We start from the raw sequence: 25,019 nt of genomic DNA, 5'->3' as shown, positions 1-25,019 counted from the left end.
TCTGTGGCATCACTCCTTCGCAGCCAAATTGCCACACTAGCTGTGTATCTCCAACAAAGTTGACGTATGTCCTCACCTGGGTGACGGTTAAAACGATTTCGCCCCCGGGTGGGCTCGAACCACCAACCTTTCGGTTAACAGCCGAACGCGCTAGCCAATTGCGCCACGGAGGCCATGACTTTTGCTCACTTTGCTCTGTATAATAACCAAATTCGTACATCTTCAGCAGGAATCACGCAGAGTGCTAGCATCTGCTTATGCCTCTTCACATGGATAACGTGTATGTACACTGTAGCGAGGCTCATAAACGAATGACATCGCCAAGCATGACATTATACTACAAAATGCATACAATCCACTGTTCTACCAATGCATTCAGAAAACCTCCTAGGCCAGTAGAATACTTGTCATAGGTTGTAAAACATCCGTTACTTTCAGTGTACTGCCATGTGTTAGATGCTGCTCGAGGTAGCTCCGCTCGATGCAGGAAGGTTAAAAAAATGGATGCCTTCTGAGAGGTTCGAACTCACGACCCCTGGTTTACGAGACCAGTGCTCTACCACTGAGCTAAGAAGGCGGCAGCTTTGTATTTGCGAGCTATCCCCGACTTCTCACTTCATCATACTGAATCATGCAGCCCTCATTATACTATAAAATACATACAATCCACTGTTCTGACAATGCAATCAGAAAAAATCCTAGGCCAGTAGAATACTTGTCATAGGTTGTAGAACATCCGTTACATTCAGTGTACTGCCATGTGTTAGATGCTGCTCGAGGTAGCTCCGCTCGTTGCAGGAAGGTTAAAAAAATGGATGCTTTCTGTGAGGTACGAACTCACGACCCCTGGTTTACGAGACCAGTGCTCTACCCTTAGCTAAGAAGGAGGCGGCTTTGCATTTGTAAGCTATCCCCGAATTCCCACTTCATCATACTGAATCTTGCAGCCCTCGACCACATAACGGACTTGGCGCACAGCCGCTGCTGGGGGTGTCCACATTGCCGTTTTCCAAATCTCTCGACTGTTTCGCCCTTACGATCGACGACGACCGTCTGGCCACCAAAAGTTTGCGGACTGCAAGATCTTGACCTAGTGCACAGCTTGTGGGATAGCGTGGCTCGACTGAGAAATGCGCCTTTCGGCTCCTCTCTCTGGCTACAGTTTGGTGTTGTCCACCGTGGCAATGACGTTGCCCATGGGGCTTCATGTAAGGCGACTGCACGTCGCTCGGCCAACAGCGGCCTACTGCAGACCGACACTTAAGAGACACAAAATACAAATCGACATCGAGAGGCAGGCCCTGTCATATGGCACTCGCGACGTGTACGCTGAAATTGAATGTAAATAATACGTATTTTGTAGTGGGCGTCTCTCTACTGCAGTGTCACACATGGCGAATAAAACGGAAAACAGTAGAACGTCTGTGTTGGGCCATGTTTTTACCTACAGTGTCACCTGGCTGAATGTGTGTAACATCTGTGGCATCACTCCTTCGCAGCCAAATTGCCACACTAGCTGTGTATCTGTAACAAAGTTGACGTATGTCCTCACCTGGGTGACGGTTAAAACGATTTCGCCCCCGGGTGGGCTCGAACCACCAACCTTTCGGTTAACAGCCGAACGCGCTAGCCAATTGCGCCACGGAGGCCGTGCCTTTTGCTCACTTTGCTCTGTATAATAACCAAATTCGTACATCTTCAGCAGGAATCACGCAGAGTGCTAGCATCTGCTTATGCCTCTTCACATGGATAACGTGTATGTACACTGTAGCGAGGCTCATAAACGAATGACATCGCCAAGCATGACATTATACTACAAAATGCATACAATCCACTGTTCTACCAATGCATTCAGAAAACCTCCTAGGCCAGTAGAATACTTGTCATAGGTTGTAGAACATCCGTTACTTTCAGTGTACTGCCATGTGTTAGATGCTGCTCGAGGTAGCTCCGCTCGATGCTGGAAGGTTAAGAAAACGGATGCCTTCTGTGAGGTTCGAACTCACGACCCCTGGTTTACGAGACCAGTGCTCTACCACTGAGCTAAGAAGGCGACAGCTTTGTATTTGCGAGCTATCCCCGAATTCTCACTTCATCATACTGAATCATGCAGCCCTCATTATACTACAAAATACATACAATCCACTGTTCTGACAATGCATTCAGAAAAAATCCTAGGCCAGTAGAATACTTGTCATAGGTTGTAGAACATCCGTTATATTCAGTGTACTGCCATGTGTTAGATGCTGCTCGAGGTAGCTCCGCTCGTTGCAGGAAGGTTAAAAAAATGGATGCTTTCTGTGAGGTACGAACTCACGACCCCTGGTTTACGAGACCAGTGCTCTACCCTTAGCTAAGAAGGAGGCGGCTTTGCATTTGTAAGCTATCCCCGAATTCCCACTTCATCATACTGAATCTTGCAGCCCTCGACCACATAACGGACTTGGCGCACAGCCGCTGCTGGGGGTGTCCACATTGCCGTTTTCCAAATCTCTCGACTGTTTCGCCCTTACGATCGACGACGACCGTCTGGCCACCAAAAGTTTGCGGACTGCAAGATCTTGACCTAGTGCACAGCTTGTGGGATAGCGTGGCTCGACTGAGAAATGCGCCTTTCGGCTCCTCTCTCTGGCTACAGTTTGCTGTTGTCCACCGTGGCAATGACGTTGCCCATGGGGCTTCATGTAAGGCGACTGCACGTCGCTCGGCCAACAGCGGCCTACTGCAGACCGACACTTAAGAGACACAAAATACAAATCGACATCGAGAGACAGGCCCTGTCATATGGCACTCGCGACGTGTACGCTGAAATGGAATGTAAATAATAGGTCTTTTGTAGTGGGCGTCGCTCTACTGCAGTGTCACACATGGCGAATAAAACGGAAAACAGTAGAACGTCTGTGTAGGGCCATGTTTTTACCTACAGTGTCACCTGGCTGAATGTGTATAAGCATCTGTGGCATCACTCCTTCGCAGCCAAATTGCCACACTAGCTGTGTATCTCCAACAAAGTTGACGTATGTCCTCACCTGGGTGACGGTTAAAACGATTTCGCCCCCAGGTGGGCTCGAACCACCAACCTTTCGGTTAACAGGCGAACGCGCTAGCCAATTGCGCCACGGAGGCCATGACTTTTGCTCACTTTGCTCTGTATAATAACCAAATTCGTACATCTTCAGCAGGAATCACGCAGAGTGCTAGCATCTGCTTATGCCTCTTCACATGGATAACGTGTATGTACACTGTAGCGAGGCTCATAAACGAATGACATCGCCAAGCATGACATTATACTACAAAATGCATACAATCCACTGTTCTACCAATGCATTCAGAAAACCTCCTAGGCCAGTAGAATACTTGTCTTAGGTTGTAAAACATCCGTTACTTTCAGTGTACTGCCATGTGTTAGATGCTGCTCGAGGTAGCTCCGCTCGATGCAGGAAGGTTAAAAAAATGGATGCCTTCTGTGAGGTTCGAACTCACGACGCCTGGTTTACGAGACCAGTGCTCTACCACTGAGCTAAGAAGGCGGCAGCTTTGTATTTGCGAGTTATCCCCGACTTCTCACTTCATCATACTGAATCATGCAGCCCTCATTATACTATAAAATACATACAATCCACTGTTCTGACAATGCAATCAGAAAAAATCCTAGGCCAGTAGAATACTTGTCATAGGTTGTAGAACATCCGTTACATTCAATGTACTGCCATGTGTTAGATGCTGCTCGAGGTAGCTCCGCTCGTTGCAGGAAGGTTAAAAAAATGGATGCTTTCTGTGAGGTACGAACTCACGACCCCTGGTTTACGAGACCAGTGCTCTACCCTTAGCTAAGAAGGAGGCGGCTTTGCATTTGTAAGCTATCCCCGAATTCCCACTTCATCATACTGAATCTTGCAGCCCTCGACCACATAACGGACTTGGCGCACAGCCGCTGCTGGGGGTGTCCACATTGCCGTTTTCCAAATCTCTCGACTGTTTCGCCCTTACGATCGACGACGACCGTCTGGCCACCAAAAGTTTGCGGACTGCAAGATCTTGACCTAGTGCACAGCTTGTGGGATAGCGTGGCTCGACTGAGAAATGCGCCTTTCGGCTCCTCTCTCTGGCTACAGTTTGGTGTTGTCCACCGTGGCAATGACGTTGCCCATGGGGCTTCATGTAAGGCGACTGCACGTCGCTCGGCCAACAGCGGCCTACTGCAGACCGACACTTAAGAGACACAAAATACAAATCGACATCGAGAGGCAGGCCCTGTCATATGGCACTCGCGACGTGTACGCTGAAATTGAATGTAAATAATACGTATTTTGTAGTGGGCGTCTCTCTACTGCAGTGTCACACATGGCGAATAAAACGGAAAACAGTAGAACGTCTGTGTTGGGCCATGTTTTTACCTACAGTGTCACCTGGCTGAATGTGTGTAACATCTGTGGCATCACTCCTTCGCAGCCAAATTGCCACACTAGCTGTGTATCTGTAACAAAGTTGACGTATGTCCTCACCTGGGTGACGGTTAAAACGATTTCGCCCCCGGGTGGGCTCGAACCACGAACCTTTCGGTTAACAGCTGAACGCGCTAGCCAATTGCGCTACGGAGGCCGTGACTTTTGCTCACTTTGCTCTGTATAATAACCAAATTCGTACATCTTCAGCAGGAATCACGCAGAATGCTAGCATCTGCTTATGCCTCTTCACATGGATAACGTGTATGTACACTGTAGCGAGGCTCATAAACGAATGACATCGCCAAGCATGACATTATACTACAAAATGCATACAATCCACTGTTCTACCAATGCATTCAGAAAACCTCCTAGGCCAGTAGAATACTTGTCATAGGTTGTAGAACATCCGTTACTTTCAGTGTACTGCCATGTGTTAGATGCTGCTCGAGGTAGCTCCGCTCGATGCAGGAAGGTTAAAAAAATGGATGCCTTCTGTGAGGTTCGAACTCACGACCCCTGGTTTACGAGACCAGTGCTCTACCACTGAGCTAAGAAGGCGGCAGCTTTGTATTTGCGAGCTATCCCCGAATTCTCACTTCATCATACTGAATCATGCAGCCCTCATTATACTACAAAATACATACAATCCACTGTTCTGACAATGCAATCAGAAAAAATCCTAGGCCAGTAGAATACTTGTCATAGGTTGTAGAACATCCGTTACATTCAGTGTACTGCCATGTGTTAGATGCTGCTCGAGGTAGCTCCGCTCGTTGCAGGAAGGTTAAAAAAATGGATGCTTTCTGTGAGGTACGAACTCACGACCCCTGGTTTACGAGACCAGTGCTCTACCCTTAGCTAAGAAGGAGGCGGCTTTGCATTTGTAAGCTATCCCCGAATTCCCACTTCATCATACTGAATCTTGCAGCCCTCGACCACATAACGGACTTGGCGCACAGCCGCTGCTGGGGGTGTCCACATTGCCGTTTTCCAAATCTCTCGACTGTTTCGCCCTTACGATCGACGACGACCGTCTGGCCACCAAAAGTTTGCGGACTGCAAGATCTTGACCTAGTGCACAGCTTGTGGGATAGCGTGGCTCGACTGAGAAATGCGCCTTTCGGCTCCTCTCTCTGGCTACAGTTTGGTGTTGTCCACCGTGGCAATGACGTTGCCCATGGGGCTTCATGTAAGGCGACTGCACGTCGCTCGGCCAACAGCGGCCTACTGCAGACCGACACTTAAGAGACACAAAATACAAATCGACATCGAGAGACAGGCCCTGTCATATGGCACTCGCGACGTGTACGCTGAAATGGAATGTAAATAATACGTCTTTTGTAGTGGGCGTCGCTCTACTGCAGTGTCACACATGGCGAATAAAACGGAAAACAGTAGAACGTCTGTGTAGGGCCATGTTTTTACCTACAGTGTCACCTGGCTGAATGTGTATAAGCATCTGTGGCATCACTCCTTCGCAGCCAAATTGCCACACTAGCTGTGTATCTCTAACAAAGTTGACGTATGTCCTCACCTGGGTGACGGTTAAAACGATTTCGCCCCCGGGTGGGCTCGAACCACCAACCTTTCGGTTAACAGCCGAACGCGCTAGCCAATTGCGCCACGGAGGCCGTGACTTTTGCTCACTTTGCTCTGTATAATAACCAAATTCGTACATCTTCAGCAGGAATCACGCAGAATGCTAGCATCTGCTTTTGCCTCTTCACATGGATAACGTGTATGTACACTGTAGCGAGGCTCATAAACGAATGACATCGCCAAGCATGACATTATACTACAAAATGCATACAATCCACTGTTCTACCAATGCATTCAGAAAACCTCCTAGGCCAGTAGAATACTTGTCATAGGTTGTAGAACATCCGTTACTTTCAGTGTACTGCCATGTGTTAGATGCTGCTCGAGGTAGCTCCGCTCGATGCAGGAAGGTTAAAAAAATGGATGCCTTCTGTGAGGTTCGAACTCACGACCCCTGGTTTACGTGACCAGTGCTCTACCACTGAGCTAAGAAGGCGGCAGCTTTGTATTTGCGAGCTATCCCCGAATTCTCATTTCATCATACTGAATCATGCAGCCCTCATTATACTACAAAATACATACAATCCACTGTTCTGACAATGCAATCAGAAAAAATCCTAGGCCAGTAGAATACTTGTCATAGGTTGTAGAACATCCGTTACATTCAGTGTACTGCCATGTGTTAGATGCTGCTCGAGGTAGCTCCGCTCGTTGCAGGAAGGTTAAAAAAATGGATGCTTTCTGTGAGGTACGAACTCACGACCCCTGGTTTACGAGACCAGTGCTCTACCCTTAGCTAAGAAGGAGGCGGCTTTGCATTTGTAAGCTATCCCCGAATTCCCACTTCATCATACTGAATCTTGCAGCCCTCGACCACATAACGGACTTGGCGCACAGCCGCTGCTGGGGGTGTCCACATTGCCGTTTTCCAAATATCTCGACTGTTTCGCCCTTACGATCGACGACGACCGTCTGGCCACCAAAAGTTTGCGGACTGCAAGATCTTGACCTAGTGCACAGCTTGTGGGATAGCGTGGCTCGACTGAGAAATGCGCCTTTCGGCTCCTCTCTCTGGCTACAGTTTGCTGTTGTCCACCGTGGCAATGACGTTGCCCATGGGGCTTCATGTAAGGCGACTGCACGTCGCTCGGCCAACAGCGGCCTACTGCAGACCGACACTTAAGAGACACAAAATACAAATCGACATCGAGAGGCAGGCCCTGTCATATGGCACTCGCGACGTGTACGCTGAAATTGAATGTAAATAATACGTATTTTGTAGTGGGCGTCTCTCTACTGCAGTGTCACACATGGCGAATAAAACGGAAAACAGTAGAACGTCTGTGTTGGGCCATGTTTTTACCTACAGTGTCACCTGGCTGAATGTGTGTAACATCTGTGGCATCACTCCTTCGCAGCCAAATTGCCACACTAGCTGTGTATCTGTAACAAAGTTGACGTATGTCCTCACCTGGGTGACGGTTAAAACGATTTCGCCCCCGGGTTGGCTCGCACCACGAACCTTTCGGTTAACAGGCGAACGCGCTAGCCAATTGCGCCACGGAGGCCGTGACTTTTGCTCACTTTGCTCTGTATAATAACCAAATTCGTACATCTTCAGCAGGAATCACGCAGAATGCTAGCATCTGCTTATGCCTCTTCACATGGATAACGTGTATGTACACTGTAGCGAGGCTCATAAACGAATGACATCGCCAAGCATGACATTATACTACAAAATGCATACAATCCACTGTTCTACCAATGCATTCAGAAAACCTCCTAGGCCAGTAGAATACTTGTCATAGGTTGTAGAACATCCGTTACTTTCAGTGTACTGCCATGTGTTAGATGCTGCTCGAGGTAGCTCCGCTCGATGCAGGAAGGTTAAAAAAATGGATGCCTTCTGTGAGGTTCGAACTCACGACCCCTGGTTTACGAGACCAGTGCTCTACCACTGAGCTAAGAAGGCGGCAGCTTTGTATTTGCGAGCTATCCCCGAATTCTCACTTCATCATACTGAATCATGCAGCCCTCATTATACTACAAAATACATACAATCCACTGTTCTGACAATGCATTCAGAAAAAATCCTAGGCCAGTAGAATACTTGTCATAGGTTGTAGAACATCCGTTACATTCAGTGTACTGCCATGTGTTAGATGCTGCTCGAGGTAGCTCCGCTCGTTGCAGGAAGGTTAAAAAAATGGATGCTTTCTGTGAGGTACGAACTCACGACCCCAGGTTTACGAGACCAGTGCTCTACCCTTAGCTAAGAAGGAGGCAGCTTTGCATTTGTAAGCTATACCCGAATTCTCACTTCATCATACTGAATCTTGCAGCCCTCGACCACATAACGGACTTGGCGCACAGCCGCTGCTGGGGGTGTCCACATTGCCGTTTTCCAAATCTCTCGACTGTTTCGCCCTTACGATCGACGACGACCGTCTGGCCACCAAAAGTTTGCGGACTGCAAGATCTTGACCTAGTGCACAGCTTGTGGGATAGCGTGGCTCGACTGAGAAATGCGCCTTTCGGCTCCTCTCTCTGGCTACAGTTTGCTGTTGTCCACCGTGGCAATGACGTTGCCCATGGGGCTTCATGTAAGGCGACTGCACGTCGCTCGGCCAACAGCGGCCTACTGCAGACCGACACTTAAGAGACACAAAATACAAATCGACATCGAGAGACAGGCCCTGTCATATGGCACTCGCGACGTGTACGCTGAAATTGAATGTAAATAATACGTCTTTTGTAGTGGGCGTCGCTCTACTGCAGTGTCACACATGGCGAATAAAACGGAAAACAGTAGAACGTCTGTGTAGGGCCATGTTTTTACCTACAGTGTCACCTGGCTGAATGTGCATAAGCATCTGTGGCATCACTCCTTCGCAGCCAAATTGCCACACTAGCTGTGTATCTCCAACAAAGTTGACGTATGTCCTCACCTGGGTGACGGTTAAAACGATTTCGCCCCCGGGTGGGCTCGAACCACGAACCTTTCGGTTAACAGCCGAACGCGCTAGCCAATTGCGCCACGGAGGCCGTGACTTTTGCTCACTTTGCTCTGTATAATAACCAAATTCGTACATCTTCAGCAGGAATCATGCAGAGTGCTAGCATCTGCTTATGCCTCTTCACATGGATAACGTGTATGTACACTGTAGCGAGGCTCATAAACGAATGACATCGCCAAGCATGACATTATACTACAAAATGCATACAATCCACTGTTCTACCAATGCATTCAGAAAACCTCCTAGGCCAGTAGAATACTTGTCATAGGTTGTAGAACATCCGTTACTTTCAGTGTACTGCCATGTGTTAGATGCTGCTCGAGGTAGCTCCACTCGATGCAGGAAGGTTAAAAAAATGGATGCCTTCTGTGAGGTTCGAACTCACGACCCCTGGTTTACGAGACCAGTGCTCTACCACTGAGCTAAGAAGGCGGCAGCTTTGTATTTGCGAGCTATCCCCGAATTCTCACTTCATCATACTGAATCATGCAGCCCTCATTATACTACAAAATACATACAATCCACTGTTCTGACAATGCATTCAGAAAAAATCCTAGGCCAGTAGAATACTTATCATAGGTTGTAGAACATCCGTTACATTCAGTGTACTGCCATGTGTTAGATGCTGCTCGAGGTAGCTCCGCTCGTTGCAGGAAGGTTAAAAAAATGGATGCTTTCTGTGAGGTACGAACTCACGACCCCAGGTTTACGAGACCAGTGCTCTACCCTTAGCTAAGAAGGAGGCAGCTTTGCATTTGTAAGCTATACCCGAATTCTCACTTCATCATACTGAATCTTGCAGCCCTCGACCACATAACGGACTTGGCGCACAGCCGCTGCTGGGGGTGTCCACATTGCCGTTTTCCAAATCTCTCGACTGTTTCGCCCTTACGATCGACGACGACCGTCTGGCCACCAAAAGTTTGCGGACTGCAAGATCTTGACCTAGTGCACAGCTTGTGGGATAGCGTGGCTCGACTGAGAAATGCGCCTTTCGGCTCCTCTCTCTGGCTACAGTTTGCTGTTGTCCACCGTGGCAATGACGTTGCCCATGGGGCTTCATGTAAGGCGACTGCACGTCGCTCGGCCAACAGCGGCCTACTGCAGACCGACACTTAAGAGACACAAAATACAAATCGACATCGAGAGGCAGGCCCTGTCATATGGCACTCGCGACGTGTACGCTGAAATGGAATGTAAATAATACGTCTTTTGTAGTGGGCGTCGCTCTACTGCAGTGTCACACATGGCGAATAAGACGGAAAACAGTAGAACGTTTGTGTAGGGCCATGTTTTTACCTACAGTGTCACCTGGCTGAATGTGTATAAGCATCTGTGGCATCACTCCTTCGCAGCCAAATTGCCACACTAGCTGTGTATCTCTAACAAAGTTGACGTATGTCCTCACCTGGGTGACGGTTAAAACGATTTCGCCCCCGGGTGGGCTCGAACCACCAACCTTTCGGTTAACAGCCGAACGCGCTAGCCAATTGCGCCACGGAGGCCGTGACTTTTGCTCACTTTGCTCTGTATAATAACCAAATTCGTACATCTTCAGCAGGAATCACGCAGAATGCTAGCATCTGCTTATGCCTCTTCACATGGATAACGTGTATGTACACTGTAGCGAGGCTCATAAACGAATGACATCGCCAAGCATGACATTATACTACAAAATGCATACAATCCACTGTTCTACCAATGCATTCAGAAAACCTCCTAGGCCAGTAGAATACTTGTCATAGGTTGTAGAACATCCGTTACTTTCAGTGTACTGCCATGTGTTAGATGCTGCTCGAGGTAGCTCCGCTCGATGCAGGAAGGTTAAAAAAATGGATGCCTTCTGTGAGGTTCGAACTCACGACCCCTGGTTTACGTGACCAGTGCTCTACCACTGAGCTAAGAAGGCGGCAGCTTTGTATTTGCGAGCTATCCCCGAATTCTCACTTCGTCATACTGAATCATGCAGCCCTCATTATACTACAAAATACATACAATCCACTGTTCTGACAATGCATTCAGAAAAAATCCTAGGCCAGTAGAATACTTGTCATAGGTTGTAGAACATCCGTTACATTCAGTGTACTGCCATGTGTTAGATGCTGCTCGAGGTAGCTCCGCTCGTTGCAGGAAGGTTAAAAAAATGGATGCTTTCTGTGAGGTACGAACTCACGACCCCTGGTTTACGAGACAAGTGCTCTACCCTTAGCTAAGAAGGAGGCGGCTTTGCATTTGTAAGCTATCCCCGAATTCCCACTTCATCATACTGAATCTTGCAGCCCTCGACCACATAACGGACTTGGCGCACAGCCGCTGCTGGGGGTGTCCACATTGCCGTTTTCCAAATCTCTCGACTGTTTCGCCCTTACGATCGACGACGACCGTCTGGCCACCAAAAGTTTGCGGACTGCAAGATCTTGACCTAGTGCACAGCTTGTGGGATAGCGTGGCTCGACTGAGAAATGCGCCTTTCGGCTCCTCTCTCTGGCTACAGTTTGCTGTTGTCCACCGTGGCAATGACGTTGCCCATGGGGCTTCATGTAAGGCGACTGCACGTCGCTCGGCCAACAGCGGCCTACTGCAGACCGACACTTAAGAGACACAAAATACAAATCGACATCGAGAGACAGGCCCTGTCATATGGCACTCGCGACGTGTACGCTGAAATGGAATGTAAATAATACGTCTTTTGTAGTGGGCGTCGCTCTACTGCAGTGTCACACATGGCGAATAAAACGGAAAACAGTAGAACGTCTGTGTAGGGCCATGTTTTTACCTACAGTGTCACCTGGCTGAATGTGTATAAGCATCTGTGGCATCACTCCTTCGCAGCCAAATTGCCACACTAGCTGTGTATCTCCAACAAAGTTGACGTATGTCCTCACCTGGGTGACGGTTAAAACGATTTCGCCCCCGGGTGGGCTCGAACCACGAATCTTTCGGTTAACAGCCGAACGCGCTAGCCAATTGCGCCACGGAGGCCGTGACTTTTGCTCACTTTGCTCTGTATAATAACCAAATTCATACATCTTCAGCAGGAATCACGCAGAGTGCTAGCATCTGCTTATGCCTCTTCACATGGATAACGTGTATGTACACTGTAGCGAGGCTCATAAACGAATGACATCGCCAAGCATGACATTATACTACAAAATGCATACAATCCACTGTTCTACCAATGCATTCAGAAAACCTCCTAGGCCACTAGAATACTTGTCATAGGTTGTAGAACATCCGTTACTTTCAGTGTACTGCCATGTGTTAGATGCTGCTCGAGGTAGCTCCGCTCGATGCAGGAAGGTTAAAAAAATGGATGCCTTCTGTGAGGTTCGAACTCACGACCCCTGGTTTACGAGACCAGTGCTCTACCACTGAGCTAAGAAGGCGGCAGCTTTGTATTTGCGAGCTATCCCCGAATTCTCACTTCATCATACTGAATCATGCAGCCCTCATTATACTACAAAATACATACAATCCACTGTTCTGACAATGCATTCAGAAAAAATCCTAGGCCAGTAGAATACTTGTCATAGGTTGTAGAACATCCGTTACATTCAGTGTACTGCCATGTGTTAGATGCTGCTCGAGGTAGCTCCGCTCGTTGCAGGAAGGTTAAAAAAATGGATGCTTTCTGTGAGGTACGAACTCACGACCCCAGGTTTACGAGACCAGTGCTCTACCCTTAGCTAAGAAGGAGGCAGCTTTGCATTTGTAAGCTATACCCGAATTCTCACTTCATCATACTGAATCTTGCAGCCCTCGACCACATAACGGACTTGGCGCACAGCCGCTGCTGGGGGTGTCCACATTGCCGTTTTCCAAATCTCTCGACTGTTTCGCCCTTACGATCGACGACGACCGTCTGGCCACCAAAAGTTTGCGGACTGCAAGATCTTGACCTAGTGCACAGCTTGTGGGATAGCGTGGCTCGACTGAGAAATGCGCCTTTCGGCTCCTCTCTCTGGCTACAGTTTGCTGTTGTCCACCGTGGCAATGACGTTGCCCATGGGGCTTCATGTAAGGCGACTGCACGTCGCTCGGCCAGCAGCGGCCTACTGCAGACCGACACTTAAGAGACACAAAAAACAAATCGACATCGAGAGACAGGCCCTGTCATATGGCAATCGCGACGTGTACGCTGAAATGGAATGTAAATAATACGTCTTTTGTAGTGGGCGTCGCTCTACTGCAGTGTCACACATGGCGAATAAAACGGAAAACAGTAGAACGTCTGTGTAGGGCCATGTTTTTACCTACAGTGTCACCTGGCTGAATGTGTATAAGCATCTGTGGCATCACTCCTTCGCAGCCAAATTGCCACACTAGCTGTGTATCTCTAACAAAGTTGACGTATGTCCTCACCTGGGTGACGGTTAAAACGATTTCGCCCCCGGGTGGGCTCGAACCACCAACCTTTCGGTTAACAGCCGAACGCGCTAGCCAATTGCGCCACGGAGGCCGTGACTTTTGCTCACTTTGCTCTGTATAATAACCAAATTCGTACATCTTCAGCAGGAATCACGCAGAATGCTAGCATCTGCTTATGCCTCTTCACATGGATAACGTGTATGTACACTGTAGCGAGGCTCATAAACGAATGACATCGCCAAGCATGACATTATACTACAAAATGCATACAATCCACTGTTCTACCAATGCATTCAGAAAACCTCCTAGGCCACTAGAATACTTGTCATAGGTTGTAGAACATCCGTTACTTTCAGTGTACTGCCATGTGTTAGATGCTGCTCAAGGTAGCTCCGCTCGATGCAGGAAGGTTAAAAAAATGGATGCCTTCTGTGAGGTTCGAACTCACGACCCCTGGTTTACGTGACCAGTGCTCTACCACTGAGCTAAGAAGGCGGCAGCTTTGTATTTGCGAGCTATCCCCGAATTCTCACTTCATCATACTGAATCATGCAGCCCTCATTATACTACAAAATACATACAATCCACTGTTCTGACAATGCATTCAGAAAAAATCCTAGGCCAGTAGAATACTTGTCATAGGTTGTAGAACATCCGTTACATTCAGTGTACTGCCATGTGTTAGATGCTGCTCGAGGTAGCTCCGCTCGTTGCAGGAAGGTTAAAAAAATGGATGCTTTCTGTGAGGTACGAACTCACGACCCCTGGTTTACGAGACCAGTGCTCTACCCTTAGCTAAGAAGGAGGCGGCTTTGCATTTGTAAGCTATCCCCGAATTCCCACTTCATCATACTGAATCTTGCAGCCCTCGACCACATAACGGACTTGGCGCACAGCCGCTGCTGGGGGTGTCCACATTGCCGTTTTCCAAATCTCTCGACTGTTTCGCCCTTACGATCGACGACGACCGTCTGGCCACCAAAAGTTTGCGGACTGCAAGATCTTGACCTAGTGCACAGCTTGTGGGATAGCGTGGCTCGACTGAGAAATGCGCCTTTCGGCTCCTCTCTCTGGCTACAGTTTGCTGTTGTCCACCGTGGCAATGACGTTGCCCATGGGGCTTCATGTAAGGCGACTGCACGTCGCTCGGCCAACAGCGGCCTACTGCAGACCGACACTTAAGAGACACAAAATACAAATCGACATCGAGAGACAGGCCCTGTCATATGGCACTCGCGACGTGTACGCTGAAATGGAATGTAAATAATACGTCTTTTGTAGTGGGCGTCGCTCTACTGCAGTGTCACACATGGCGAATAAAACGGAAAACAGTAGAACGTCTGTGTAGGGCCATGTTTTTACCTACAGTGTCACCTGGCTGAATGTGTATAAGCATCTGTGGCATCACTCCTTCGCAGCCAAATTGCCACACTAGCTGTGTATCTCCAACAAAGTTGACGTATGTCCTCACCTGGGTGACGGTTAAAACGATTTCGCCCCCGGGTGGGCTCGAACCACGAATCTTTCGGTTAACAGCCGAACGCGCTAGCCAATTGCGCCACGGAGGCCGTGACTTTTGCTCACTTTGCTCTGTATAATAACCAAATTCGTACATCTTCAGCAGGAATCACGCAGAGTGCTAGCATCTGCTTATGCCTCTTCACATGGATAACGTGTATGTACACTGTAGCGAGGCTCATAAACGAATGACATCGCCAAGCATGACATTATACTACAAAATGCATACAATCCACTGTTCTACCAATGCATTCAGAAAACCTCCTAGGCCAGTAGAATACTTGTCATAGGTTGTAGAACATCCGTTACTTTCAGTGTACTGCCATGTGTTAGATGCTGCTCGAGGTAGCTCCGCTCGATGCAGGAAGGTTAAAAAAATGGATGCCTTCTGTGAGGTTCGAACTCACGACCCCTGGTTTACGAGACCAGTGCTCTACCACTGAGCTAAGAAGGCGGCAGCTTTGTATTTGCGAGCTATCCCCGAATTCTCACTTCATCATACTGAATCATGCAGCCCTCATTATACTACAAAATACATACAATCCACTGTTCTGACAATGCATTCAGAAAAAATCCTAGGCCAGTAGAATACTTGTCATAGGTTGTAGAACATCCGTTACATTCAGTGTACTGCCATGTGTTAGATGCTGCTCGAGGTAGCTCCGCTCGTTGCAGGAAGGTTAAAAAAATGGATGCTTTCTGTGAGGTACGAACTCACGACCCCAGGTTTACGAGACCAGTGCTCTACCCTTAGCTAAGAAGGAGGCAGCTTTGCATTTGTAAGCTATACCCGAATTCTCACTTCATCATACTGAATCTTGCAGCCCTCGACCACATAACGGACTTGGCGCACAGCCGCTGCTGGGGGTGTCCACATTGCCGTTTTCCAAATCTCTCGACTGTTTCGCCCTTACGATCGACGACGACCGTCTGGCCACCAAAAGTTTGCGGACTGCAAGATCTTGACCTAGTGCACAGCTTGTGGGATAGCGTGGCTCGACTGAGAAATGCGCCTTTCAGCTCCTCTCTCTGGCTACAGTTTGCTGTTGTCCACCGTGGCAATGACGTTGCCCATGGGGCTTCATGTAAGGCGACTGCACGTCGCTCGGCCAGCAGCGGCCTACTGCAGACCGACACTTAAGAGACACAAAAAACAAATCGACATCGAGAGACAGGCCCTGTCATATGGCAATCGCGACGTGTACGCTGAAATGGAATGTAAATAATACGTCTTTTGTAGTGGGCGTCGCTCTACTGCAGTGTCACACATGGCGAATAAAACGGAAAACAGTAGAACGTCTGTGTAGGGCCATGTTTTTACCTACAGTGTCACCTGGCTGAATGTGTATAAGCATCTGTGGCATCACTCCTTCGCAGCCAAATTGCCACACTAGCTGTGTATCTCTAACAAAGTTGACGTATGTCCTCACCTGGGTGACGGTTAAAACGATTTCGCCCCCGGGTGGGCTCGAACCACCAACCTTTCGGTTAACAGCCGAACGCGCTAGCCAATTGCGCCACGGAGGCCCTGACTTTTGCTCACTTTGCTCTGTATAATAACCAAATTCGTACATCTTCAGCAGGAATCACGCAGAATGCTAGCATCTGCTTATGCCTCTTCACATGGATAACGTGTATGTACACTGTAGCGAGGCTCATAAACGAATGACATCGCCAAGCATGACATTATACTACAAAATGCATACAATCCACTGTTCTACCAATGCATTCAGAAAACCTCCTAGGCCAGTAGAATACTTGTCATAGGTTGTAGAACATCCGTTACTTTCAGTGTACTGCCATGTGTTAGATGCTGCTCGAGGTAGCTCCGCTCGATGCAGGAAGGTTAAAAAAATGGATGCCTTCTGTGAGGTTCGAACTCACGACCCCTGGTTTACGTGACCAGTGCTCTACCACTGAGCTAAGAAGGCGGCAGCTTTGTATTTGCGAGCTATCCCCGAATTCTCACTTCATCATACTGAATCATGCAGCCCTCATTATACTACAAAATACATACAATCCACTGTTCTGACAATGCATTCAGAAAAAATCCTAGGCCAGTAGAATACTTGTCATAGGTTGTAGAACATCCGTTACATTCAGTGTACTGCCATGTGTTAGATGCTGCTCGAGGTAGCTCCGCTCGTTGCAGGAAGGTTAAAAAAATGGATGCTTTCTGTGAGGTACGAACTCACGACCCCTGGTTTACGAGACAAGTGCTCTACCCTTAGCTAAGAAGGAGGCGGCTTTGCATTTGTAAGCTATCCCCGAATTCCCACTTCATCATACTGAATCTTGCAGCCCTCGACCACATAACGGACTTGGCGCACAGCCGCTGCTGGGGGTGTCCACATTGCCGTTTTCCAAATCTCTCGACTGTTTCGCCCTTACGATCGACGACGACCGTCTGGCCACCAAAAGTTTGCGGACTGCAAGATCTTGACCTAGTGCACAGCTTGTGGGATAGCGTGGCTCGACTGAGAAATGCGCCTTTCGGCTCCTCTCTCTGGCTACAGTTTGCTGTTGTCCACCGTGGCAATGACGTTGCCCATGGGGCTTCATGTAAGGCGACTGCACGTCGCTCGGCCAACAGCGGCCTACTGCAGACCGACACTTAAGAGACACAAAATACAAATCGACATCGAGAGACAGGCCCTGTCATATGGCACTCGCGACGTGTACGCTGAAATGGAATGTAAATAATACGTCTTTTGTAGTGGGCGTCGCTCTACTGCAGTGTCACACATGGCGAATAAAACGGAAAACAGTAGAACGTCTGTGTTGGGCCATGTTTTTACCTACAGTGTCACCTGGCTGAATGTGTGTAACATCTGTGGCATCACTCCTTCGCAGCCAAATTGCCACACTAGCTGTGTATCTGTAACAAAGTTGACGTATGTCCTCACCTGGGTGACGGTTAAAACGATTTCGCCCCCGGGTGGGCTCGCACCACGAACCTTTCGGTTAACAGGCGAACGCGCTAGCCAATTGCGCCACGGAGGCCGTGACTTTTGCTCACTTTGCTCTGTATAATAACCAAATTCGTACATCTTCAGCAGGAATCACGCAGAATGCTAGCATCTGCTTATGCCTCTTCACATGGATAACGTGTATGTACACTGTAGCGAGGCTCATAAACGAATGACATCGCCAAGCATGACATTATACTACAAAATGCATACAATCCACTGTTCTACCAATGCATTCAGAAAACCTCCTAGGCCACTAGAATACTTGTCATAGGTTGTAGAACATCCGTTACTTTCAGTGTACTGCCATGTGTTAGATGCTGCTCGAGGTAGCTCCGCTCGATGCAGGAAGGTTAAAAAAATGGATGCCTTCTGTGAGGTTCGAACTCACGACCCCTGGTTTACGAGACCAGTGCTCTACCACTGAGCTAAGAAGGCGGCAGCTTTGTATTTGCGAGCTATCCCCGAATTCTCACTTCATCATACTGAATCATGCAGCCCTCATTATACTACAAAATACATACAATCCACTGTTCTGACAATGCATTCAGAAAAAATCCTAGGCCAGTAGAATACTTGTCATAGGTTGTAGAACATCCGTTACATTCAGTGTACTGCCATGTGTTAGATGCTGCTCGAGGTAGCTCCGCTCGTTGCAGGAAGGTTAAAAAAATGGATGCTTTCTGTGAGGTACGAACTCACGACCCCTGGTTTACGAGACAAGTGCTCTACCCTTGGCTAAGAAGGAGGCGGCTTTGCATTTGTAAGCTATCCCCGAATTCCCACTTCATCATACTGAATCTTGCAGCCCTCGACCACATAACGGACTTGGCGCACAGCCGCTGCTGGGGGTGTCCACATTGCCGTTTTCCAAATCTCTCGACTGTTTCGCCCTTATGATCGACGACGACCGTCTGGCCACCAAAAGTTTGCGGACTGCAAGATCTTGACCTAGTGCACAGCTTGTGGGATAGCGTGGCTCGACTGAGAAATGCGCCTTTCGGCTCCTCTCTCTGGCTACAGTTTGCTGTTGTCCACCGTGGCAATGACGTTGCCCATGGGGCTTCATGTAAGGCGACTGCACGTCGCTCGGCCAACAGCGGCCTACTGCAGACCGACACTTAAGAGACACAAAATACAAATCGACATCGAGAGACAGGCCCTGTCATATGGCACTCGCGACGTGTACGCTGAAATTGAATGTAAATAATACGTCTTTTGTAGTGGGCGTCGCTCTGCTGCAGTGTCACACATGGCGAATAAAACGGAAAACAGTAGAACGTCTGTGTAGGGCCATGTTTTTACCTACAGTGTCACCTGGCTGAATGTGTATAAGCATCTGTGGCATCACTCCTTCGCAGCCAAATTGCCACACTAGCTGTGTATCTCTAACAAAGTTGACGTATGTCCTCACCTGGGTGACGGTTAAAACGATTTCGCCCCCGGGTGGGCTCGCACCACGAACCTTTCGGTTAACAGGCGAACGCGCTAGCCAATTGCGCCACGGAGGCCGTGACTTTTGCTCACTTTGCTCTGTATAATAACCAAATTCGTACATCTTCAGCAGGAATCACGCAGAATGCTAGCATCTGCTTATGCCTCTTCACATGGATAACGTGTATGTACACTGTAGCGAGGCTCATAAACGAATGACATCGCCAAGCATGACATTATACTACAAAATGCATACAATCCACTGTTCTACCAATGCATTCAGAAAACCTCCTAGGCCAGTAGAATACTTGTCATAGGTTGTAGAACATCCGTTACTTTCAGTGTACTGCCATGTGTTAGATGCTGCTCGAGGTAGCTCCGCTCGATGCAGGAAGGTTAAAAAAATGGATGTCTTCTGTGAGGTTCGAACTCACGACCCCTGGTTTACGTGACCAGTGCTATACCACTGAGCTAAGAAGGCGGCAGCTTTGTATTTGCGAGCTATCCCCGAATTCTCACTTCATCATACTGAATCATGCAGCCCTCATTATACTACAAAATACATACAATCCACTGTTCTGACAATGCAATCAGAAAAAATCCTAGGCCAGTAGAATACTTGTCATAGGTTGTAGAAGATCCGTTACATTCAGTGTACTGCCATGTGTTAGATGCTGCTCGAGGTAGCTCCGCTCGTTGCAGGAAGGTTAAAAAAATGGATGCTTTCTGTGAGGTACGAACTCACGACCCCTGGTTTACGAGACCAGTGCTCTACCCTTAGCTAAGAAGGAGGCGGCTTTGCATTTGTAAGCTATCCCCGAATTCCCACTTCATCATACTGAATCTTGCAGCCCTCGACCACATAACGGACTTGGCGCACAGCCGCTGCTGGGGGTGTCCACATTGCCGTTTTCCAAATCTCTCGACTGTTTCGCCCTTACGATCGACGACGACCGTCTGGCCACCAAAAGTTTGCGGACTGCAAGATCTTGACCTAGTGCACAGCTTGTGGGATAGCGTGGCTCGACTGAGAAATGCGCCTTTCGGCTCCTCTCTCTGGCTACAGTTTGCTGTTGTCCACCGTGGCAATGACGTTGCCCATGGGGCTTCATGTAAGGCGACTGCACGTCGCTCGGCCAACAGCGGCCTACTGCAGACCGACACTTAAGAGACACAAAATACAAATCGACATCGAGAGACAGGCCCTGTCATATGGCACTCGCGACGTGTACGCTGAAATTGAATGTAAATAATACGTCTTTTGTAGTGGGCGTCTCTCTACTGCAGTGTCACACATGGCGAATAAAACGGAAAACAGTAGAACGTCTGTGTTGGGCCATGTTTTTACCTACAGTGTCACCTGGCTGAATGTGTGTAACATCTGTGGCATCACTCCTTCGCAGCCAAATTGCCACACTAGCTGTGTATCTGTAACAAAGTTGACGTATGTCCTCACCTGGGTGACGGTTAAAACGATTTCGCCCGCGGGTGGGCTCGAACCACGAACCTTTCGGTTAACAGCCGAACGCGCTAGAAAATTGTGCCACGGAGGCCGTGACTTTTGCTCACTTTGCTCTGTATAATAACCAAATTCGTACATCTTCAGCAGGAATCACGCAGAGTGCTAGCATCTGCTTATGCCTCTTCACATGGATAACGTGTATGTACACTGTAGCGAGGCTCATAAACGAATGACATCGCCAACCATGACATTATATTACAAAATGCATACAATCCACTGTTCTACCAATGCATTCAGAAAACCTCCTAGGCCAGTAGAATACTTGTCATAGGTTGTAGAACATCCGTTACTTTCAGTGTACTGCCATGTGTTAGATGCTGCTCGAGGTAGCTCCGCTCGATGCAGGAAGGTTAAAAAAATGGATGCCTTCTGTGAGGTTCGAACTCACGACCCCTGGTTTACGAGACCAGTGCTCTACCACTGAGCTAAGAAGGCGGCAGCTTTGTATTTGCGAGCTATCCCCGAATTCTCACTTCATCATACTGAATCATGCAGCCCTCATTATACTACAAAATACATACAATCCACTGTTCTGACAATGCAATCAGAAAAAATCCTAGGCCAGTAGAATACTTCTCATAGGTTGTAGAACATCCGTTACATTCAGTGTACTGCCATGTGTTAGATGCTGGTCGAGGTAGCTCCGCTCGTTGCAGGAAGGTTAAAAAAATGGATGCTTTCTGTGAGGTACGAACTCACGACCCCTGGTTTACGAGACCAGTGCTCTACCCTTAGCTAAGAAGGAGGCGGCTTTGCATTTGTAAGCTATCCCCGAATTCCCACTTCATCATACTGAATCTTGCAGCCCTCGACCACATAACGGACTTGGCGCACAGCCGCTGCTGGGGGTGTCCACATTGCCGTTTTCCAAATCTCTCGACTGTTTCGCCCTTACGATCGACGACGACCGTCTGGCCACCAAAAGTTTGCGGACTGCAAGATCTTGACCTAGTGCACAGCTTGTGGGATAGCGTGGCTCGACTGAGAAATGCGCCTTTCGGCTCCTCTCTCTGGCTACAGTTTGCTGTTGTCCACCGTGGCAATGACGTTGCCCATGGGGCTTCATGTAAGGCGACTGCACGTCGCTCGGCCAACAGCGGCCTACTGCAGACCGACACTTAAGAGACACAAAATACAAATCGACATCGAGAGGCAGGCCCTGTCATATGGCACTCGCGACGTGTACGCTGAAATTGAATGTAAATAATACGTATTTTGTAGTGGGCGCCTCTCTACTGCAGTGTCACACATGGCGAATAAAACGGAAAACAGTAGAACGTCTGTGTTGGGCCATGTTTTTACCTACAGTGTCACCTGGCTGAATGTGTGTAACATCTGTGGCATCACTCCTTCGCAGCCAAATTGCCACACTAGCTGTGTATCTGTAACAAAGTTGACGTATGTCCTCACCTGGGTGACGGTTAAAACGATTTCGCCCCCGGGTGGGCTCGCACCACGAACCTTTCGGTTAACAGGCGAACGCGCTAGCCAATTGCGCCACGGAGGCCGTGACTTTTGCTCACTTTGCTCTGTATAATAACCAAATTCGTACATCTTCAGCAGGAATCACGGAGAATGCTAGCATCTGCTTATGCCTCTTCACATGGATAACGTGTATGTACACTGTAGCGAGGCTCATAAACGAATGACATTATACTACAAAATGCATACAAACCACTGTTCTGCCTATGCATTCAGAAAACCTCCTAGGCCACTAGAATACTTGTCATAGGTTGTAGAACATCCGTTACTTTCAGTGTACTGCCATGTGTTAGATGCTGCTCGAGGTAGCTCCGCTCGATGCAGGAAGGTTAAAAAAATGGATGCCTTCTGTGAGGTTCGAACTCACGACCCCTGGTTTACGAGACCAGTGCTCTACCACTGAGCTAAGAAGGCGGCAGCTTTGTATTTGCGAGCTATCCCCGAATTCTCACTTCATCATACTGAATCATGCAGCCCTCATTATACTACAAAATACATACAATCCACTGTTCTGACAATGCATTCAGAAAAAATCCTAGGCCAGTAGAATACTTGTCATAGGTTGTAGAAGATCCGTTACATTCAGTGTACTGCCATGTGTTAGATGCTGCTCGAGGTAGCTCCGCTCGTTGCAGGAAGGTTAAAAAAATGGATGCTTTCTGTGAGGTACGAACTCACGACCCCTGGTTTACGAGACAAGTGCTCTACCCTTAGCTAAGAAGGAGGCGGCTTTGCATTTGTAAGCTATCCCCGAATTCCCACTTCATCATACTGAATCTTGCAGCCCTCGACCACATAACGGACTTGGCGCACAGCCGCTGCTGGGGGTGTCCACATTGCCGTTTTCCAAATCTCTCGACTGTTTCGCCCTTACGATCGACGACGACCGTCTGGCCACCAAAAGTTTGCGGACTGCAAGATCTTGACCTAGTGCACAGCTTGTGGGATAGCGTGGCTGGACTGCGAAATGCGCCTTTCGGCTCCTCTCTCTGGCTACAGTTTGCTGTTGTCCACCGTGGCAATGACGTTGCCCATGGGGCTTCATGTAAGGCGACTGCACGTCGCTCGGCCAACAGCGGCCTACTGCAGACCGACACTTAAGAGACACAAAATACAAATCGACATCGAGAGACAGGCCCTGTCATATGGCACTCGCGACGTGTACGCTGAAATTGAATGTAAATAATACGTCTTTTGTAGTGGGCGTCTCTCTACTGCAGTGTCACACATGGCGAATAAAACGGAAAACAGTAGAACGTCTGTGTTGGGCCATGTTTTTACCTACAGTGTCACCTGGCTGAATGTGTGTAACATCTGTGGTATCACTCCTTCGCAGCCAAATTGCCACACTAGCTGTGTATCTGTAACAAAGTTGACGTATGTCCTCACCTGGGTGACGGTTAAAACGATTTCGCCCGCGGGTGGGCTCGAACCACCAACCTTTCGGTTAACAGCCGAACGCGCTAGCCAATTGCGCCACGGAGGCCGTGACTTTTGCTCACTTTGCTCTGTATAATAACCAAATTCGTACATCTTCAGCAGGAATCACGCAGAGTGCTAGCATCTGCTTATGCCTCTTCACATGGATAACGTGTATGTACACTGTAGCGAGGCTCATAAACGAATGACATCGCCAACCATGACATTATATTACAAAATGCATACAATCCACTGTTCTACCAATGCATTCAGAAAACCTCCTAGGCCAGTAGAATACTTGTCATAGGTTGTAGAACATCCGTTACTTTCAGTGTACTGCCATGTGTTAGATGCTGCTCGAGGTAGCTCCGCTCGATGCAGGAAGGTTAAAAAAATGGATGCCTTCTGTGAGGTTCGAACTCACGACCCCTGGTTTACGAGACCAGTGCTCTACCACTGAGCTAAGAAGGCGGCAGCTTTGTATTTGCGAGCTATCCCCGAATTCTCACTTCATCATACTGAATCATGCAGCCCTCATTATACTACAAAATACATACAATCCACTGTTCTGACAATGCATTCAGAAAAAATCCTAGGCCAGTAGAATACTTGTCATAGGTTGTAGAACATCCGTTACATTCAGTGTACTGCCATGTGTTAGATGCTGCTCGAGGTAGCTCCGCTCGTTGCAGGAAGGTTAAAAAAATGGATGCTTTCTGTGAGGTACGAACTCACGACCCCAGGTTTACGAGACCAGTGCTCTACCCTTAGCTAAGAAGGAGGCAGCTTTGCATTTGTAAGCTATACCCGAATTCTCACTTCATCATACTGAATCTTGCAGCCCTCGACCACATAACGGACTTGGCGCACAGCCGCTGCTGGGGGTGTCCACATTGCCGTTTTCCAAATCTCTCGACTGTTTCGCCCTTACGATCGACGACGACCGTCTGGCCACCAAAAGTTTGCGGACTGCAAGATCTTGACCTAGTGCACAGCTTGTGGGATAGCGTGGCTCGACTGAGAAATGCGCCTTTCGGCTCCTCTCTCTGGCTACAGTTTGCTGTTGTCCACCGTGGCAATGACGTTGCCCATGGGGCTTCATGTAAGGCGACTGCACGTCGCTCGGCCAACAGCGGCCTACTGCAGACCGACACTTAAGAGACACAAAATACAAATCGACATCGAGAGACAGGCCCTGTCATATGGCACTCGCGACGTGTACGCTGAAATGGAATGTAAATAATACGTCTTTTGTAGTGGGCGTCGCTCTACTGCAGTGTCACACATGGCGAATAAAACGGAA

The 25,019-nt window shown here is 48.4% G+C and overlaps 32 non-coding genes across 32 annotated transcripts; all 32 read right to left on the bottom strand.

The window, feature by feature from the left end:
- Positions 1 to 99: 99 nt before the first annotated feature.
- Positions 100 to 173, bottom strand: Trnan-guu (transfer RNA asparagine (anticodon GUU)). The gene has a single exon. It is a non-coding gene; the product is annotated as a tRNA-Asn (tRNA).
- A 332-nt stretch (positions 174 to 505) lies between these two features.
- Trnat-cgu (transfer RNA threonine (anticodon CGU)) lies at positions 506 to 577 on the bottom strand. Its single transcript has one exon. It is a non-coding gene; the product is annotated as a tRNA-Thr (tRNA).
- A 998-nt stretch (positions 578 to 1,575) lies between these two features.
- On the bottom strand, positions 1,576 to 1,649 carry Trnan-guu (transfer RNA asparagine (anticodon GUU)). The gene has a single exon. It is a non-coding gene; the product is annotated as a tRNA-Asn (tRNA).
- A 332-nt stretch (positions 1,650 to 1,981) lies between these two features.
- Trnat-cgu (transfer RNA threonine (anticodon CGU)) lies at positions 1,982 to 2,053 on the bottom strand. The gene has a single exon. It is a non-coding gene; the product is annotated as a tRNA-Thr (tRNA).
- A 999-nt stretch (positions 2,054 to 3,052) lies between these two features.
- On the bottom strand, positions 3,053 to 3,126 carry Trnan-guu (transfer RNA asparagine (anticodon GUU)). Its single transcript has one exon. It is a non-coding gene; the product is annotated as a tRNA-Asn (tRNA).
- Positions 3,127 to 3,458: 332 nt separating this feature from the next.
- On the bottom strand, positions 3,459 to 3,530 carry Trnat-cgu (transfer RNA threonine (anticodon CGU)). Its single transcript has one exon. It is a non-coding gene; the product is annotated as a tRNA-Thr (tRNA).
- A 998-nt stretch (positions 3,531 to 4,528) lies between these two features.
- On the bottom strand, positions 4,529 to 4,602 carry Trnan-guu (transfer RNA asparagine (anticodon GUU)). Its single transcript has one exon. It is a non-coding gene; the product is annotated as a tRNA-Asn (tRNA).
- Positions 4,603 to 4,934: 332 nt separating this feature from the next.
- On the bottom strand, positions 4,935 to 5,006 carry Trnat-cgu (transfer RNA threonine (anticodon CGU)). Its single transcript has one exon. It is a non-coding gene; the product is annotated as a tRNA-Thr (tRNA).
- A 999-nt stretch (positions 5,007 to 6,005) lies between these two features.
- On the bottom strand, positions 6,006 to 6,079 carry Trnan-guu (transfer RNA asparagine (anticodon GUU)). Its single transcript has one exon. It is a non-coding gene; the product is annotated as a tRNA-Asn (tRNA).
- A 332-nt stretch (positions 6,080 to 6,411) lies between these two features.
- Trnat-cgu (transfer RNA threonine (anticodon CGU)) lies at positions 6,412 to 6,483 on the bottom strand. The gene has a single exon. It is a non-coding gene; the product is annotated as a tRNA-Thr (tRNA).
- Positions 6,484 to 7,887: 1,404 nt separating this feature from the next.
- On the bottom strand, positions 7,888 to 7,959 carry Trnat-cgu (transfer RNA threonine (anticodon CGU)). The gene has a single exon. It is a non-coding gene; the product is annotated as a tRNA-Thr (tRNA).
- Positions 7,960 to 8,958: 999 nt separating this feature from the next.
- Trnan-guu (transfer RNA asparagine (anticodon GUU)) lies at positions 8,959 to 9,032 on the bottom strand. The gene has a single exon. It is a non-coding gene; the product is annotated as a tRNA-Asn (tRNA).
- Positions 9,033 to 9,364: 332 nt separating this feature from the next.
- Positions 9,365 to 9,436, bottom strand: Trnat-cgu (transfer RNA threonine (anticodon CGU)). Its single transcript has one exon. It is a non-coding gene; the product is annotated as a tRNA-Thr (tRNA).
- Positions 9,437 to 10,435: 999 nt separating this feature from the next.
- Positions 10,436 to 10,509, bottom strand: Trnan-guu (transfer RNA asparagine (anticodon GUU)). Its single transcript has one exon. It is a non-coding gene; the product is annotated as a tRNA-Asn (tRNA).
- A 332-nt stretch (positions 10,510 to 10,841) lies between these two features.
- On the bottom strand, positions 10,842 to 10,913 carry Trnat-cgu (transfer RNA threonine (anticodon CGU)). The gene has a single exon. It is a non-coding gene; the product is annotated as a tRNA-Thr (tRNA).
- A 999-nt stretch (positions 10,914 to 11,912) lies between these two features.
- Positions 11,913 to 11,986, bottom strand: Trnan-guu (transfer RNA asparagine (anticodon GUU)). Its single transcript has one exon. It is a non-coding gene; the product is annotated as a tRNA-Asn (tRNA).
- A 332-nt stretch (positions 11,987 to 12,318) lies between these two features.
- Trnat-cgu (transfer RNA threonine (anticodon CGU)) lies at positions 12,319 to 12,390 on the bottom strand. Its single transcript has one exon. It is a non-coding gene; the product is annotated as a tRNA-Thr (tRNA).
- Positions 12,391 to 13,389: 999 nt separating this feature from the next.
- On the bottom strand, positions 13,390 to 13,463 carry Trnan-guu (transfer RNA asparagine (anticodon GUU)). Its single transcript has one exon. It is a non-coding gene; the product is annotated as a tRNA-Asn (tRNA).
- A 332-nt stretch (positions 13,464 to 13,795) lies between these two features.
- On the bottom strand, positions 13,796 to 13,867 carry Trnat-cgu (transfer RNA threonine (anticodon CGU)). The gene has a single exon. It is a non-coding gene; the product is annotated as a tRNA-Thr (tRNA).
- A 999-nt stretch (positions 13,868 to 14,866) lies between these two features.
- On the bottom strand, positions 14,867 to 14,940 carry Trnan-guu (transfer RNA asparagine (anticodon GUU)). Its single transcript has one exon. It is a non-coding gene; the product is annotated as a tRNA-Asn (tRNA).
- A 332-nt stretch (positions 14,941 to 15,272) lies between these two features.
- On the bottom strand, positions 15,273 to 15,344 carry Trnat-cgu (transfer RNA threonine (anticodon CGU)). Its single transcript has one exon. It is a non-coding gene; the product is annotated as a tRNA-Thr (tRNA).
- Positions 15,345 to 16,343: 999 nt separating this feature from the next.
- On the bottom strand, positions 16,344 to 16,417 carry Trnan-guu (transfer RNA asparagine (anticodon GUU)). The gene has a single exon. It is a non-coding gene; the product is annotated as a tRNA-Asn (tRNA).
- Positions 16,418 to 16,749: 332 nt separating this feature from the next.
- On the bottom strand, positions 16,750 to 16,821 carry Trnat-cgu (transfer RNA threonine (anticodon CGU)). Its single transcript has one exon. It is a non-coding gene; the product is annotated as a tRNA-Thr (tRNA).
- A 998-nt stretch (positions 16,822 to 17,819) lies between these two features.
- On the bottom strand, positions 17,820 to 17,893 carry Trnan-guu (transfer RNA asparagine (anticodon GUU)). Its single transcript has one exon. It is a non-coding gene; the product is annotated as a tRNA-Asn (tRNA).
- A 332-nt stretch (positions 17,894 to 18,225) lies between these two features.
- On the bottom strand, positions 18,226 to 18,297 carry Trnat-cgu (transfer RNA threonine (anticodon CGU)). The gene has a single exon. It is a non-coding gene; the product is annotated as a tRNA-Thr (tRNA).
- A 999-nt stretch (positions 18,298 to 19,296) lies between these two features.
- Trnan-guu (transfer RNA asparagine (anticodon GUU)) lies at positions 19,297 to 19,370 on the bottom strand. The gene has a single exon. It is a non-coding gene; the product is annotated as a tRNA-Asn (tRNA).
- Positions 19,371 to 19,702: 332 nt separating this feature from the next.
- Trnat-cgu (transfer RNA threonine (anticodon CGU)) lies at positions 19,703 to 19,774 on the bottom strand. Its single transcript has one exon. It is a non-coding gene; the product is annotated as a tRNA-Thr (tRNA).
- Positions 19,775 to 21,178: 1,404 nt separating this feature from the next.
- Positions 21,179 to 21,250, bottom strand: Trnat-cgu (transfer RNA threonine (anticodon CGU)). Its single transcript has one exon. It is a non-coding gene; the product is annotated as a tRNA-Thr (tRNA).
- Positions 21,251 to 22,248: 998 nt separating this feature from the next.
- Positions 22,249 to 22,322, bottom strand: Trnan-guu (transfer RNA asparagine (anticodon GUU)). Its single transcript has one exon. It is a non-coding gene; the product is annotated as a tRNA-Asn (tRNA).
- A 317-nt stretch (positions 22,323 to 22,639) lies between these two features.
- On the bottom strand, positions 22,640 to 22,711 carry Trnat-cgu (transfer RNA threonine (anticodon CGU)). Its single transcript has one exon. It is a non-coding gene; the product is annotated as a tRNA-Thr (tRNA).
- Positions 22,712 to 23,709: 998 nt separating this feature from the next.
- Positions 23,710 to 23,783, bottom strand: Trnan-guu (transfer RNA asparagine (anticodon GUU)). Its single transcript has one exon. It is a non-coding gene; the product is annotated as a tRNA-Asn (tRNA).
- A 332-nt stretch (positions 23,784 to 24,115) lies between these two features.
- On the bottom strand, positions 24,116 to 24,187 carry Trnat-cgu (transfer RNA threonine (anticodon CGU)). Its single transcript has one exon. It is a non-coding gene; the product is annotated as a tRNA-Thr (tRNA).
- Between the last annotated feature and the right edge of the window lie 832 nt (positions 24,188 to 25,019).

Source organism: Schistocerca gregaria, chromosome 5 (assembly GCF_023897955.1).
Source record: "Schistocerca gregaria isolate iqSchGreg1 chromosome 5, iqSchGreg1.2, whole genome shotgun sequence".
Taxonomy (NCBI): Eukaryota; Metazoa; Arthropoda; class Insecta; order Orthoptera; family Acrididae; genus Schistocerca; species Schistocerca gregaria.
This window is presented reverse-complemented; position numbering and strand designations above follow the sequence as displayed.